General features: G+C 41.7%; 13 pseudogenes; all 13 read right to left on the minus strand.

Moving 5' to 3' along the window:
• Positions 1-425: 425 nt before the first annotated feature.
• On the minus strand, positions 426-544 carry LOC137119436 (5S ribosomal RNA; annotated as a pseudogene).
• Positions 545-1,400: 856 nt separating this feature from the next.
• On the minus strand, positions 1,401-1,519 carry LOC137119391 (5S ribosomal RNA; annotated as a pseudogene).
• Positions 1,520-2,376: 857 nt separating this feature from the next.
• LOC137119405 (5S ribosomal RNA) lies at positions 2,377-2,495 on the minus strand (annotated as a pseudogene).
• Positions 2,496-3,352: 857 nt separating this feature from the next.
• Positions 3,353-3,471, minus strand: LOC137119479 (5S ribosomal RNA; annotated as a pseudogene).
• Positions 3,472-4,328: 857 nt separating this feature from the next.
• On the minus strand, positions 4,329-4,447 carry LOC137119513 (5S ribosomal RNA; annotated as a pseudogene).
• Positions 4,448-5,304: 857 nt separating this feature from the next.
• LOC137119441 (5S ribosomal RNA) lies at positions 5,305-5,423 on the minus strand (annotated as a pseudogene).
• Positions 5,424-6,289: 866 nt separating this feature from the next.
• LOC137119442 (5S ribosomal RNA) lies at positions 6,290-6,408 on the minus strand (annotated as a pseudogene).
• An 852-nt stretch (positions 6,409-7,260) lies between these two features.
• LOC137119443 (5S ribosomal RNA) lies at positions 7,261-7,379 on the minus strand (annotated as a pseudogene).
• Positions 7,380-8,232: 853 nt separating this feature from the next.
• Positions 8,233-8,351, minus strand: LOC137119504 (5S ribosomal RNA; annotated as a pseudogene).
• Positions 8,352-9,208: 857 nt separating this feature from the next.
• Positions 9,209-9,327, minus strand: LOC137119546 (5S ribosomal RNA; annotated as a pseudogene).
• An 854-nt stretch (positions 9,328-10,181) lies between these two features.
• Positions 10,182-10,300, minus strand: LOC137119444 (5S ribosomal RNA; annotated as a pseudogene).
• Positions 10,301-11,153: 853 nt separating this feature from the next.
• Positions 11,154-11,272, minus strand: LOC137119558 (5S ribosomal RNA; annotated as a pseudogene).
• Positions 11,273-12,129: 857 nt separating this feature from the next.
• LOC137119406 (5S ribosomal RNA) lies at positions 12,130-12,248 on the minus strand (annotated as a pseudogene).
• Positions 12,249-12,947: the final 699 nt, after the last annotated feature.

The raw sequence follows: 12,947 nt of genomic DNA on the forward strand, positions 1-12,947 counted from the left end.
AATACTATTTACAAAATATACAATTTATAAACAAAACCACGGCACAAAACCTAACAATTCAAAAATGCTAAATAAGGTTTGGAAACCAAGAACAGCAAACAGGTGCTGATGCCAGAAAGAGCCTCGCTAGCTGTTGGGAACCGTACTTTTAAAACTCCAGGAAGTGTAGGATGGACCAATCAGCTTCCTGTACTGCCCCCCAATCCGGCCAATCAGGCAGGGCACCTATAAGAACAAGAAAATAAAAACAACACATATGGCCAGGACCGTAACATGGTCTACTAGTAATGAAGCACGATGGTTGGCAAACCAATAAAGTAGCAAAACAGCAATGAAAGAACAAAATTTGATGAAAATATAGAACAATTTCTATGAATAAATAGGCAGTAACACCAGCTTGTGCTGCCCGTAAACCCAAGCAAAAAAGTTTACAGCACCTGGTATTCCCAGGCGGTCTTCCTACCAAGTACTAACCAGGCCCGGCTCTATTTGGCTGCCGAGATCGGACGAGATCGGGCGCTTAGAGAGCGGTGTGGCCGTAAGCTGCATTTGACATCATCAACAGCTCTTAAAAACGCTGGAGAAGCAGAATGCATGACACTTGCTAAGAAGAAGATAAATGTGGCAAAGTACAAAGTACTATAACTGTACTGGTCTGATACGCCCCTGTCTAGGGGGTCAGGGTGCAACATACAAAGATAAATTAGGATGTTCCCTCTCCGATCCCCAAACCATAATCCAGGATCGAGATGTTCCAACAGAATGATATTTATTTTAAACGAAAGAAAGTGACAAACAAAACATGACACTACAACTCAGGGCGAACCAAGGCCAACATAATAAACAAAATAAGCCATTTCCCACAGAAAGTGCTAGCTAGCCTGATAGAAATAAACAAACCAAAAGACAGTCGCTAACCCTAACTCCCTAATGTGAAAACACTCCAAAGAAAATGGCAGTTCACCCCTACAGATTTAATACTATTTACAAAATATACAATTTATAACAAAACCACGTCACAAAACCTAACAATTCAAAAATGCTAAATAAGGTTTGGAAACCAAGAACAGCAGACAGGTGCTGATGCCAGAAAGAGCCTCGCTTGCTGTTGGGAACCGTACTTTTAAAACTCCAGGAAGTGTAAGATGGACCAATCAGCTTCCTGTACTGCCCCCCAATCCGGCCAATCAGGCAGGGCACCTATAAGAACAAGAAAATAAAAACAACACATATGGCCAGGACCGTAACATGGTCTACTAGTAATGAAGCACGATGGTTGGCAAACCAATAAAGTAGCAAAACAGCAATGAAAGAACAAAATTTGATGAAAATATAGAACAATTTCTATGAATAAATAGGCAGTAACACCAGCTTGTGCTGCCCGTAAACCCAAGCAAAAAAGCTTACAGCACCTGGTATTCCCAGGCGGTCTTCCTACCAAGTACTAACCAGGCCCGGCTCTATTTGGCTGCCGAGATCGGACGAGATCGGGCGTTTAGAGAGCGGTGTGGCCGTAAGCTGCATTTGACATCATCAACAGCTCTTAAAAACGCTGGAGAAGCAGAATGCATGACACTTGCTAAGAAGAAGATAAATATGGCAAAGTACAAAGTACTATAACTGTACTGGTCTGTTACGCCCCTGTCTAGGGGGTCAGGGTGAAACATACAAAGATAAATTTGGATGTTCCCTCTCCGATCCTCAAACCAAAATCCAGGATTGAGATGTTCCAACAGAATGATATTTATTTTAAACGAAAGAAAGTGTCAAACAAAACATGACACTACAACTCAGGGCGAACCAAGGCCAACATAATAAACAAAATAAGCCATTTCCCACAGAAAGTGTTAGCTAGCCTGATAGAAATAAACAAACCAAAAGATAGTCGCTAACCCTAACTCCCTAATGTGAAAACACTCCAAAGAAAATGGCAGTTCACCCCTACAGATTTAATACTATTTACAAAATATACAATTTATAAACAAAACCACGGCACAAAACCTAACAATTCAAAAATGCTAAATAAGGTTTGGAAACCAAGAACAGCAAACAGGTGCTGCTGCCAGAAAGAGCCTCGCTAGCTGTTGGGAACCGTACTTTTAAAACTCCAGGAAGTGAAGGATGGACCAATCAGCTTCCTGTACTGCCCCCCAATCCGGCCAATAAGGCAGGGCACCTATAAGAACAACAAAATAAAAACAACACATATGGCCAGGACCGTAACATGGTCTACTAGTAATGAAGCACGATGGTTGACAAACCAATAAAGTAGCAAAACAGCAATGAAAGAACAAAATTTGATGAAAATATGGAACAATTTCTATGAATAAATAGGCAGTAACACCAGCTTGTGCTGCCCGTAAACCCAAGCAAAAAAACTTACAGCACCTGGTATTCCCAGGCGGTCTTCCTACCAAGTACTAACCAGGCCCGGCTCTATTTGGCTGCCGAGATCGGACGAGATCGGGCGCTTAGAGAGCGGTGTGGCCGTAAGCTGCATTTGACATCATCAACAGCTCCTAAAAACGCTGGAGAAGCAGAATGCATGACACTTGCTAAGAAGAAGATAAATGTGGCAAAGTACAAAGTACTATAACTGTACTGGTCTGTTACGCCCCTGTCTAGGGGGTCAGGGTGAAACATACAAATATAAATTTGCATGTTCCCTCTCCGATCCTCAAACCAAAATCCAGGATTGAGATGTTCCAACAGAATGATATTTATTTTAAACGAAAGAAAGTGTCAAACAAAACATGACACTACAACTCAGGGCGAACCAAGGCCAACATAATAAACAAAATAAGCCATTTCCCACAGAAAGTGTTCGCTAGCCTGATAGAAATAAACAAACCAAAAGATAGTCGCTAACCCTAACTCCCTAATGTGAAAACAGTCCAAAGAAAATGGCAGTTCACCCCTACAGATTTAATACTATTTACAAAATATACAATTTATAAACAAAACCACGGCACAAAACCTAACAATTCAAAAATGCTAAATAAGGTTTGGAAACCAAGAACAGCAAACAGGTGCTGATGCCAGAAAGAGCCTCGCTAGCTGTTGGGAACCGTACTTTTAAAACTCCAGGAAGTGTAAGATGGACCAATCAGCTTCCTGTTCTGCCCCCCAATCCGGCCAATCAGGCAGGGCACCTATAAGAACAACAAAATAAAAACAACACATATGGCCAGGACCGTAACATGGTCTACTAGTAATGAAGCACGATGGTTGGCAAACCAATAAAGTAGCAAAACAGCAATTAAAGAACAAAATTTGATGAAAATATAGAACAATTTCTATGAATAAATAGGCAGTAACACCAGCTTGTGCTGCCCGTAAACCCAAGCAAAAAAGCTTACAGCACCTGGTATTCCCAGGCGGTCTTCCTACCAAGTACTAACCAGGCCCGGCTCTATTTGGCTGCCGAGATCGGACGAGATCGGGCGCTTAGAGAGCGGTGTGGCCGTAAGCTGCATTTGACATCATCAACAGCTCTTAAAAACGCTGGAGAAGCAGAATGCATGACACTTGCTAAGAAGAAGATAAATGTGGCAAAGTACAAAGTACTATAACTGTACTGGTCTGTTACGCCCCTGTCTAGGGGGTCAGGGTGCAACATACAAAGATAAATTAGCATGTTCCCTCTCCGATCCCCAAACCAAAATCCAGGATCGAGATGTTCCAACAGAATGATATTTATTTTAAACGAAAGAAAGTGTCAAACAAAACATGACTCTACAACTCAGGGCGAACCAAGGCCAACATAATAAACAAAATAAGCCATTTCCCACAGAAAGTGCTAGCTAGCCTGATAGAAATAAACAAACCAAAAGACAGTCGCTAACCCTAACTCCCTAATGTGAAAACACTCCAAAGAAAATGGCAGTTCACCCCTACAGATTTAATACTATTTACAAAATATACAATTTATAAACAAAACCACGGCACAAAACCTAACAATTCAAAAATGCTAAATAAGGTTTGGAAACCAAGAACAGCAAACAGGTGCTGATGCCAGAAAGAGCCTCGCTAGCTGTTGGGAACCGTACTTTTAAAACTCCAGGAAGTGTAGGATGGACCAATCAGCTTCCTGTACTGCCCCCCAATCCGGCCAATCAGGCAGGGCACCTATAAGAACAACAAAATAAAAACAACACATATGGCCAGGACCGTAACATGGTCTACTAGTAATGAAGCACGATGGTTGACAAACCAATAAAGTAGCAAAACAGCAATGAAAGAACAAAATTTGATGAAAATATGGAACAATTTCTATGAATAAATAGGCAGTAACACCAGCTTGTGCTGCCCGTAAACCCAAGCAAAAAAACTTACAGCACCTGGTATTCCCAGACGGTCTTCCTACCAAGTACTAACCAGGCCCAGCTCTATTTGGCTGCCGAGATCGGACGAGATTGGGCGTTTAGAGAGCGGTGTGGCCGTAAGCTGCATTTGACATCATCAACAGCTCCTAAAAACGCTGGATAAGCAGAATGCATGACACATGCTAATAAGAAGATAAATGTGGCAAAGTACAAAGTACTATAACTGTACTGGTCTGTTACGCCCCTGTCTAGGGGGTCAGGGTGAAACATACAAAGATAAATTTGCATGTTCCCTCTCCGATCCTCAAACCAAAATCCAGGATTGAGATGTTCCAACAGAATGATATTTATTTTAAACGAAAGAAAGTGTCAAACAAAACATGACACTACAACTCAGGGCGAACCAAGGCCAACATAATAAACAAAATAAGCCATTTCCCACAGAAAGTGTTAGCTAGCCTGATAGAAATAAACAAACCAAAAGATAGTCGCTAACCCTAACTCCCTAATGTGAAAACACTCCAAAGAAAATGGCAGTTCACCCCTACAGATTTAATACTATTTACAAAATATACAATTTATAAACAAAACCACGGCACAAAACCTAACAATTCAAAAATGCTAAATAAGGTTTGGAAACCAAGAACAGCAAACAGGTGCTGATGCCAGAAAGAGCCTCGCTAGCTGTTGGGAACCGTACTTTTAAAACTCCAGGAAGTGTAGGATGGACCAATCAGCTTCCTGTACTGCCCCCCAATCCGGCCAATCAGGCAGGGCACCTATAAGAACAAGAAAATAAAAACAACACATATGGCCAGGACCGTAACATGGTCTACTAGTAATGAAGCACGATGGTTGCCAAACCAATAAAGTAGCAAAACAGCAATGAAAGAACAAAATTTGATGAAAATATAGAACAATTTCTATGAATAAATAGGCAGTAACACCAGCTTGTGCTGCCCGTAAACCCAAGCAAAAAAGCTTACAGCACCTGGTATTCCCAGGCGGTCTTCCTACCAAGTACTAACCAGGCCCGGCTCTATTTGGCTGCCGAGATCGGACGAGATCGGGCGCTTAGAGAGCGGTGGGGCCGTAAGCTACATTTGACATCATCAACAGCTCTTAAAAACGCTGGAGAAGCAGAATGCATGACACTTGCTAAGAAGAAGATAAATGTGGCAAAGTACAAAGTACTATAACTGTACTGGTCTGTTACGCCCCTGTCTAGGGGGTCAGGGTGCAACATACAAAGATAAATTAGCATGTTCCCTCTCCGATCCCCAAACCAAAATCCAGGATCGAGATGTTCCAACAGAATGATATTTATTTTAAACGAAAGAAAGTGTCAAACAAAACATGACACTACAACTCAGGGCGAACCCAGGCCAACATAATAAACAAAATAAGCCATTTCCCACAGAAAGTGCTAGCTAGCCTGATAGAAATAAACAAACCAAAAGACAGTCGCTAACCCTAACTCCTTAATGTGAAAACAAGTGAAAACAATCAAAAGAAAATGGCAGTCCACCCCTACAGATTTAATACTATTTACAAAATATACAATTTATAACAAAACCACGTCACAAAACCTAACAATTCAAAAATGCTAAATAAGGTTTGGAAACCAAGAACAGCAAACAGGTGCTGATGCCAGAAAGAGCCTCGCTTGCTGTTGGGAACCGTACTTTTAAAACTCCAGGAAGTGTAGGATGGACCAATCAGCTTCCTGTACTGCCCCCCAATCCGGCCAATCAGGCAGGGCACCTATAAGAACAAGAAAATAAAAACAACACATATGGCCAGGACCGTAACATGGTCTACTAGTAATGAAGCACGATGGTTGGCAAACCAATAAAGTAGCAAAACAGCAATGAAAGAACAAAATTTGATGAAAATATAGAACAATTTCTATGAATAAATAGGCAGTAACACCAGCTTGTGCTGCCCGTAAACCCAAGCAAAAAAGCTTACAGCACCTGGTATTCCCAGGCGGTCTTCCTACCAAGTACTAACCAGGCCCGGCTCTATTTGGCTGCCGAGATCGGACGAGATCGGGCGCTTAGAGAGCGGTGGGGCCGTAAGCTGCATTTGACATCATCAACAGCTCTTAAAAACGCTGGAGAAGCAGAATGCATGACACTTGCTAAGAAGAAGATAAATGTGGCAAAGTACAAAGTACTATAACTGTACTGGTCTGTTACGCCCCTGTCTAGGGGTCAGGGTGCAACATACAAAGATAAATTAGCATGTTCCCTCTCCGATCCCCAAACCAAAATCCAGGATCGAGATGTTCCAACAGAATGATATTTATTTTAAACGAAAGAAAGTGACAAACAAAAAATGACACAACTCATGGCGAACCAAGGCCAACATAATAAACAAAATAAGCCATTTCCCACAGAAAGTGCTAGCTAGCCTGATAGAAATAAACAAACCAAAAGACAGTCGCTAACCCTAACTCCCTAATGTGAAAACGGTCCAAAGAAAATGGCAGTTCACCCCTACAGATTTAATACTATTTACAAAATATACAATTTATAACAAAACCACGTCACAAAACCTAACAATTCAAAAATGCTAAATAAGGCTTGGAAACCAAGAACAGCAAACAGGTGCTGATGCCAGAAAGAGCCTCGCTTGCTGTTGGGAACCGTACTTTTAAAACTCCAGGAAGTGTAGGATGGACCAATCAGCTTCCTGTACTGCCCCCCAATCCGGCCAATCAGGCAGGGCACCTATAAGAACAAGAAAATAAAAACAACACATATGGCCAGGACCGTAACATGGTCTACTAGTAATGAAGCACGATGGTTGGCAAACCAATAAAGTAGCAAAACAGCAATGAAAGAACAAAATTTGATGAAAATATAGAACAATTTCTATGAATAAATAGGCAGTAACACCAGCTTGTGCTGCCCGTAAACCCAAGCAAAAAAGCTTACAGCACCTGGTATTCCCAGGCGGTCTTCCTACCAAGTACTAACCAGGCCCGGCTCTATTTGGCTGCCGAGATCGGACGAGATCGGGCGCTTAGAGAGCGGTGGGGCCGTAAGCTGCATTTGACATCATCAACAGCTCTTAAAAACGCTGGAGAAGCAGAATGCATGACACTTGCTAAGAAGAAGATAAATGTGGCAAAGTACAAAGTACTATAACTGTACTGGTCTGTTACGCCCCTGTCTAGGGGGTCAGGGTGCAACATACAAAGATAAATTAGCATGTTCCCTCTCCGATCCCCAAACCAAAATCCAGGATCGAGATGTTCCAACAGAATGATATTTATTTTAAACGAAAGAAAGTGACAAACAAAAAATGACACAACTCATGGCGAACCAAGGCCAACATAATAAACAAAATAAGCCATTTCCCACAGAAAGTGCTAGCTAGCCTGATAGAAATAAACAAACCAAAAGACAGTCGCTAACCCTAACTCCCTAATGTGAAAACGGTCCAAAGAAAATGGCAGTTCACCCCTACAGATTTAATACTATTTACAAAATATACAATTTATAACAAAACCACGTCACAAAACCTAACAATTCAAAAATGCTAAATAAGGCTTGGAAACCAAGAACAGCAAACAGGTGCTGATGCCAGAAAGAGCCTCGCTTGCTGTTGGGAACCGTACTTTTAAAACTCCAGGAAGTGTAGGATGGACCAATCAGCTTCCTGTACTGCCCCCCAATCCGGCCAATCAGGCAGGGCACCTATAAGAACAAGAAAATAAAAACAACACATATGGCCAGGACCGTAACATGGTCTACTAGTAATGAAGCACGATGGTTGGCAAACCAATAAAGTAGCAAAACAGCAATGAAAGAACAAAATTTGATGAAAATATAGAACAATTTCTATGAATAAATAGGCAGTAACACCAGCTTGTGCTGCCCGTAAACCCAAGCAAAAAAGCTTACAGCACCTGGTATTCCCAGGCGGTCTTCCTACCAAGTACTAACCAGGCCCGGCTCTATTTGGCTGCCGAGATCGGACGAGATTGGGCGCTTAGAGAGCGGTGTGGCCGTAAGCTGCATTTGACATCATCAACAGCTCCTAAAAACGCTGGAGAAGCAGAATGCATGACACTTGCTAAGAAGAAGATAAATGTGGCAAAGTACAAAGTACTATAACTGTACTGGTCTGTTACGCCCCTGTCTAGGGGGTCAGGGTGAAACATACAAAGATAAATTTGCATGTTCCCTCTCCGATCCTCAAACCAAAATCCAGGATTGAGATGTTCCAACAGAATGATATTTATTTTAAACGAAAGAAAGTGTCAAACAAAACATGACACTACAACTCAGGGCGAACCAAGGCCAACATAATAAACAAAATAAGCCATTTCCCACAGAAAGTGTTCGCTAGCCTGATAGAAATAAACAAACCAAAAGATAGTCGCTAACCCTAACTCCCTAATGTGAAAACACTCCAAAGAAAATGGCAGTTCACCCCTACAGATTTAATACTATTTACAAAATATACAATTTATAAACAAAACCACGGCACAAAACCTAACAATTCAAAAATGCTAAATAAGGTTTGGAAACCAAGAACAGCAAACAGGTGCTGATGCCAGAAAGAGCCTCGCTAGCTGTTGGGAACCGTACTTTTAAAACTCCAGGAAGTGTAAGATGGACCAATCAGCTTCCTGTACTGCCCCCCAATCCGGCCAATCAGGCAGGGCACCTATAAGAACAACAAAATAAAAACAACACATATGGCCAGGACCGTAACATGGTCTACTAGTAATGAAGCACGATGGTTGACAAACCAATAAAGTAGCAAAACAGCAATTAAAGAACAAAATTTGATGAAAATATAGAACAATTTCTATGAATAAATAGGCAGTAACACCAGCTTGTGCTGCCCGTAAACCCAAGCAAAAAAGCTTACAGCACCTGGTATTCCCAGGCGGTCTTCCTACCAAGTACTAACCAGGCCCGGCTCTATTTGGCTGCCGAGATCGGACGAGATCGGGCGCTTAGAGAGCGGTGTGGCCGTAAGCTGCATTTGACATCATCAACAGCTCTTAAAAACGCTGGAGAAGCAGAATGCATGACACTTGCTAAGAAGAAGATAAATGTGGCAAAGTACAAAGTACTATAACTGTACTGGTCTGTTACGCCCCTGTCTAGGGGGTCAGGGTGCAACATACAAAGATAAATTAGCATGTTCCCTCTCCGATCCCCAAACCAAAATCCAGGATCGAGATGTTCCAACAGAATGATATTTATTTTAAACGAAAGAAAGTGACAAACAAAAAATGACACAACTCATGGCGAACCAAGGCCAACATAATAAACAAAATAAGCCATTTCCCACAGAAAGTGCTAGCTAGCCTGATAGAAATAAACAAACCAAAAGACAGTCGCTAACCCTAACTCCCTAATGTGAAAACAGTCCAAAGAAAATGGCAGTTCACCCCTACAGATTTAATACTATTTACAAAATATACAATTTATAAACAAAACCACGGCACAAAACCTAACAATTCAAAAATGCTAAATAAGGTTTGGAAACCAAGAACAGCAAACAGGTGCTGATGCCAGAAAGAGCCTCGCTAGCTTTTGGGAACCGTACTTTTAAAACTCCAGGAAGTGTAGGATGGACCAATCAGCTTCCTGTACTGCCCCCCAATCCGGCCAATCAGGCAGGGCACGTATAAGAACAACAAAATAAAAACAACACATATGGCCAGGACCGTAACATGGTCTACTAGTAATGAAGCACGATGGTTGGCAAACCAATAAAGTAGCAAAACAGCAATTAAAGAACAAAATTTGATGAAAATATAGAACAATTTCTATGAATAAATAGGCAGTAACACCAGCTTGTGCTGCCCGTAAACCCAAGCAAAAAAGCTTACAGCACCTGGTATTCCCAGGCGGTCTTCCTACCAAGTACTAACCAGGCCCGGCTCTATTTGGCTGCCGAGATCGGACGAGATCGGGCGCTTAGAGAGCGGTGGGGCCGTAAGCTGCATTTGACATCATCAACAGCTCTTAAAAACGCTGGAGAAGCAGAATGCATGACACTTGCTAAGAAGAAGATAAATGTGGCAAAGTACAAAGTACTATAACTGTACTGGTCTGTTACGCCCCTGTCTAGGGGGTCAGGGTGCAACATACAAAGATAAATTAGCATGTTCCCTCTCCGATCCCCAAACCAAAATCCAGGATCGAGATGTTCCAACAGAATGATATTTATTTTAAACGAAAGAAAGTGACAAACAAAAAATGACACAACTCATGGCGAACCAAGGCCAACATAATAAACAAAATAAGCCATTTCCCACAGAAAGTGCTAGCTAGCCTGATAGAAATAAACAAACCAAAAGACAGTCGCTAACCCTAACTCCCTAATGTGAAAACGGTCCAAAGAAAATGGCAGTTCACCCCTACAGATTTAATACTATTTACAAAATATACAATTTATAACAAAACCACGTCACAAAACCTAACAATTCAAAAATGCTAAATAAGGTTTGGAAACCAAGAACAGCAAACAGGTGCTGATGCCAGAAAGAGCCTCGCTTGCTGTTGGGAACCGTACTTTTAAAACTCCAGGAAGTGTAGGATGGACCAATCAGCTTCCTGTACTGCCCCCCAATCCGGCCAATCAGGCAGGGCACCTATAAGAACAAGAAAATAAAAACAACACATATGGCCAGGACCGTAACATGGTCTACTAGTAATGAAGCACGATGGTTGGCAAACCAATAAAGTAGCAAAACAGCAATGAAAGAACAAAATTTGATGAAAATATAGAACAATTTCTATGAATAAATAGGCAGTAACACCAGCTTGTGCTGCCCGTAAACCCAAGCAAAAAAGCTTACAGCACCTGGTATTCCCAGGCGGTCTTCCTACCAAGTACTAACCAGGCCCGGCTCTATTTGGCTGCCGAGATCGGACGAGATCGGGCGCTTAGAGAGCGGTGTGGCCGTAAGCTGCATTTGACATCATCAACAGCTCTTAAAAACGCTGGAGAAGCAGAATGCATGACACTTGCTAAGAAGAAGATAAATATGGCAAAGTACAAAGTACTATAACTGTACTGGTCTGTTACGCCCCTGTCTAGGGGGTCAGGGTGAAACATACAAAGATAAATTTGGATGTTCCCTCTCCGATCCTCAAACCAAAATCCAGGATTGAGATGTTCCAACAGAATGATATTTATTTTAAACGAAAGAAAGTGTCAAACAAAACATGACACTACAACTCAGGGCGAACCAAGGCCAACATAATAAACAAAATAAGCCATTTCCCACAGAAAGTGTTAGCTAGCCTAATAGAAATAAACAAACCAAAAGATAGTCGCTAACCCTAACTCCCTAATGTGAAAACACTCCAAAGAAAATGGCAGTTCACCCCTACAGATTTAATACTATTTACAAAATATACAATTTATAAACAAAACCACGGCACAAAACCTAACAATTCAAAAATGCTAAATAAGGTTTGGAAACCAAGAACAGCAAACAGGTGCTGCTGCCAGAAAGAGCCTCGCTAGCTGTTGGGAACCGTACTTTTAAAACTCCAGGAAGTGAAGGATGGACCAATCAGCTTCCTGTACTGCCCCCCAATCCGGCCAATAAGGCAGGGCACCTATAAGAACAACAAAATAAAAACAACACATATGGCCAGGACCGTAACATGGTCTACTAGTAATGAAGCACGATGGTTGACAAACCAATAAAGTAGCAAAACAGCAATGAAAGAACAAAATTTGATGAAAATATGGAACAATTTCTATGAATAAATAGGCAGTAACACCAGCTTGTGCTGCCCGTAAACCCAAGCAAAAAAACTTACAGCACCTGGTATTCCCAGGCGGTCTTCCTACCAAGTACTAACCAGGCCCGGCTCTATTTGGCTGCCGAGATCGGACGAGATCGGGCGCTTAGAGAGCGGTGTGGCCGTAAGCTGCATTTGACATCATCAACAGCTCCTAAAAACGCTGGATAAGCAGAATGCATGACACTTGCTAAGAAGAAGATAAATGTGGCAAAGTACAAAGTACTATAACTGTACTGGTCTGTTACGCCCCTGTCTAGGGGGTCAGGGTGAAACATACAAAGATAAATTTGCATGTTCCCTCTCCGATCCTCAAACCAAAATCCAGGATTGAGATGTTCCAACAGAATGATATTTATTTTAAACGAAAGAAAGTGTCAAACAAAACATGACACTACAACTCAGGGCGAACCAAGACCAACATAATAAACAAAATAAGCCATTTCCCACAGAAAGTGTTAGCTAGCCTGATAGAAATAAACAAACCAAAAGATAGTCGCTAACCCTAACTCCCTAATGTGAAAACACTCCAAAGAAAATGGCAGTTCACCCCTACAGATTTAATACTATTTACAAAATATACAATTTATAAACAAAACCACGGCACAAAACCTAACAATTCAAAAATGCTAAATAAGGTTTGGAAACCAAGAACAGCAAACAGGTGCTGATGCCAGAAAGAGCCTCGCTAGCTGTTGGGAACCGTACTTTTAAAACTCCAGGAAGTGTAGGATGGACCAATCAGCTTCCTGTACTGCCCCCCAATCCGGCCAATCAGGCAGGGCACCTATAAGAACAACAAAATAAAAACAACACATATGGCCAGGAC

This window comes from Channa argus, unplaced genomic scaffold (genome assembly GCF_033026475.1).
Source record: "Channa argus isolate prfri unplaced genomic scaffold, Channa argus male v1.0 Contig057, whole genome shotgun sequence".
NCBI lineage: Eukaryota > Metazoa > Chordata > Actinopteri > Anabantiformes > Channidae > Channa > Channa argus.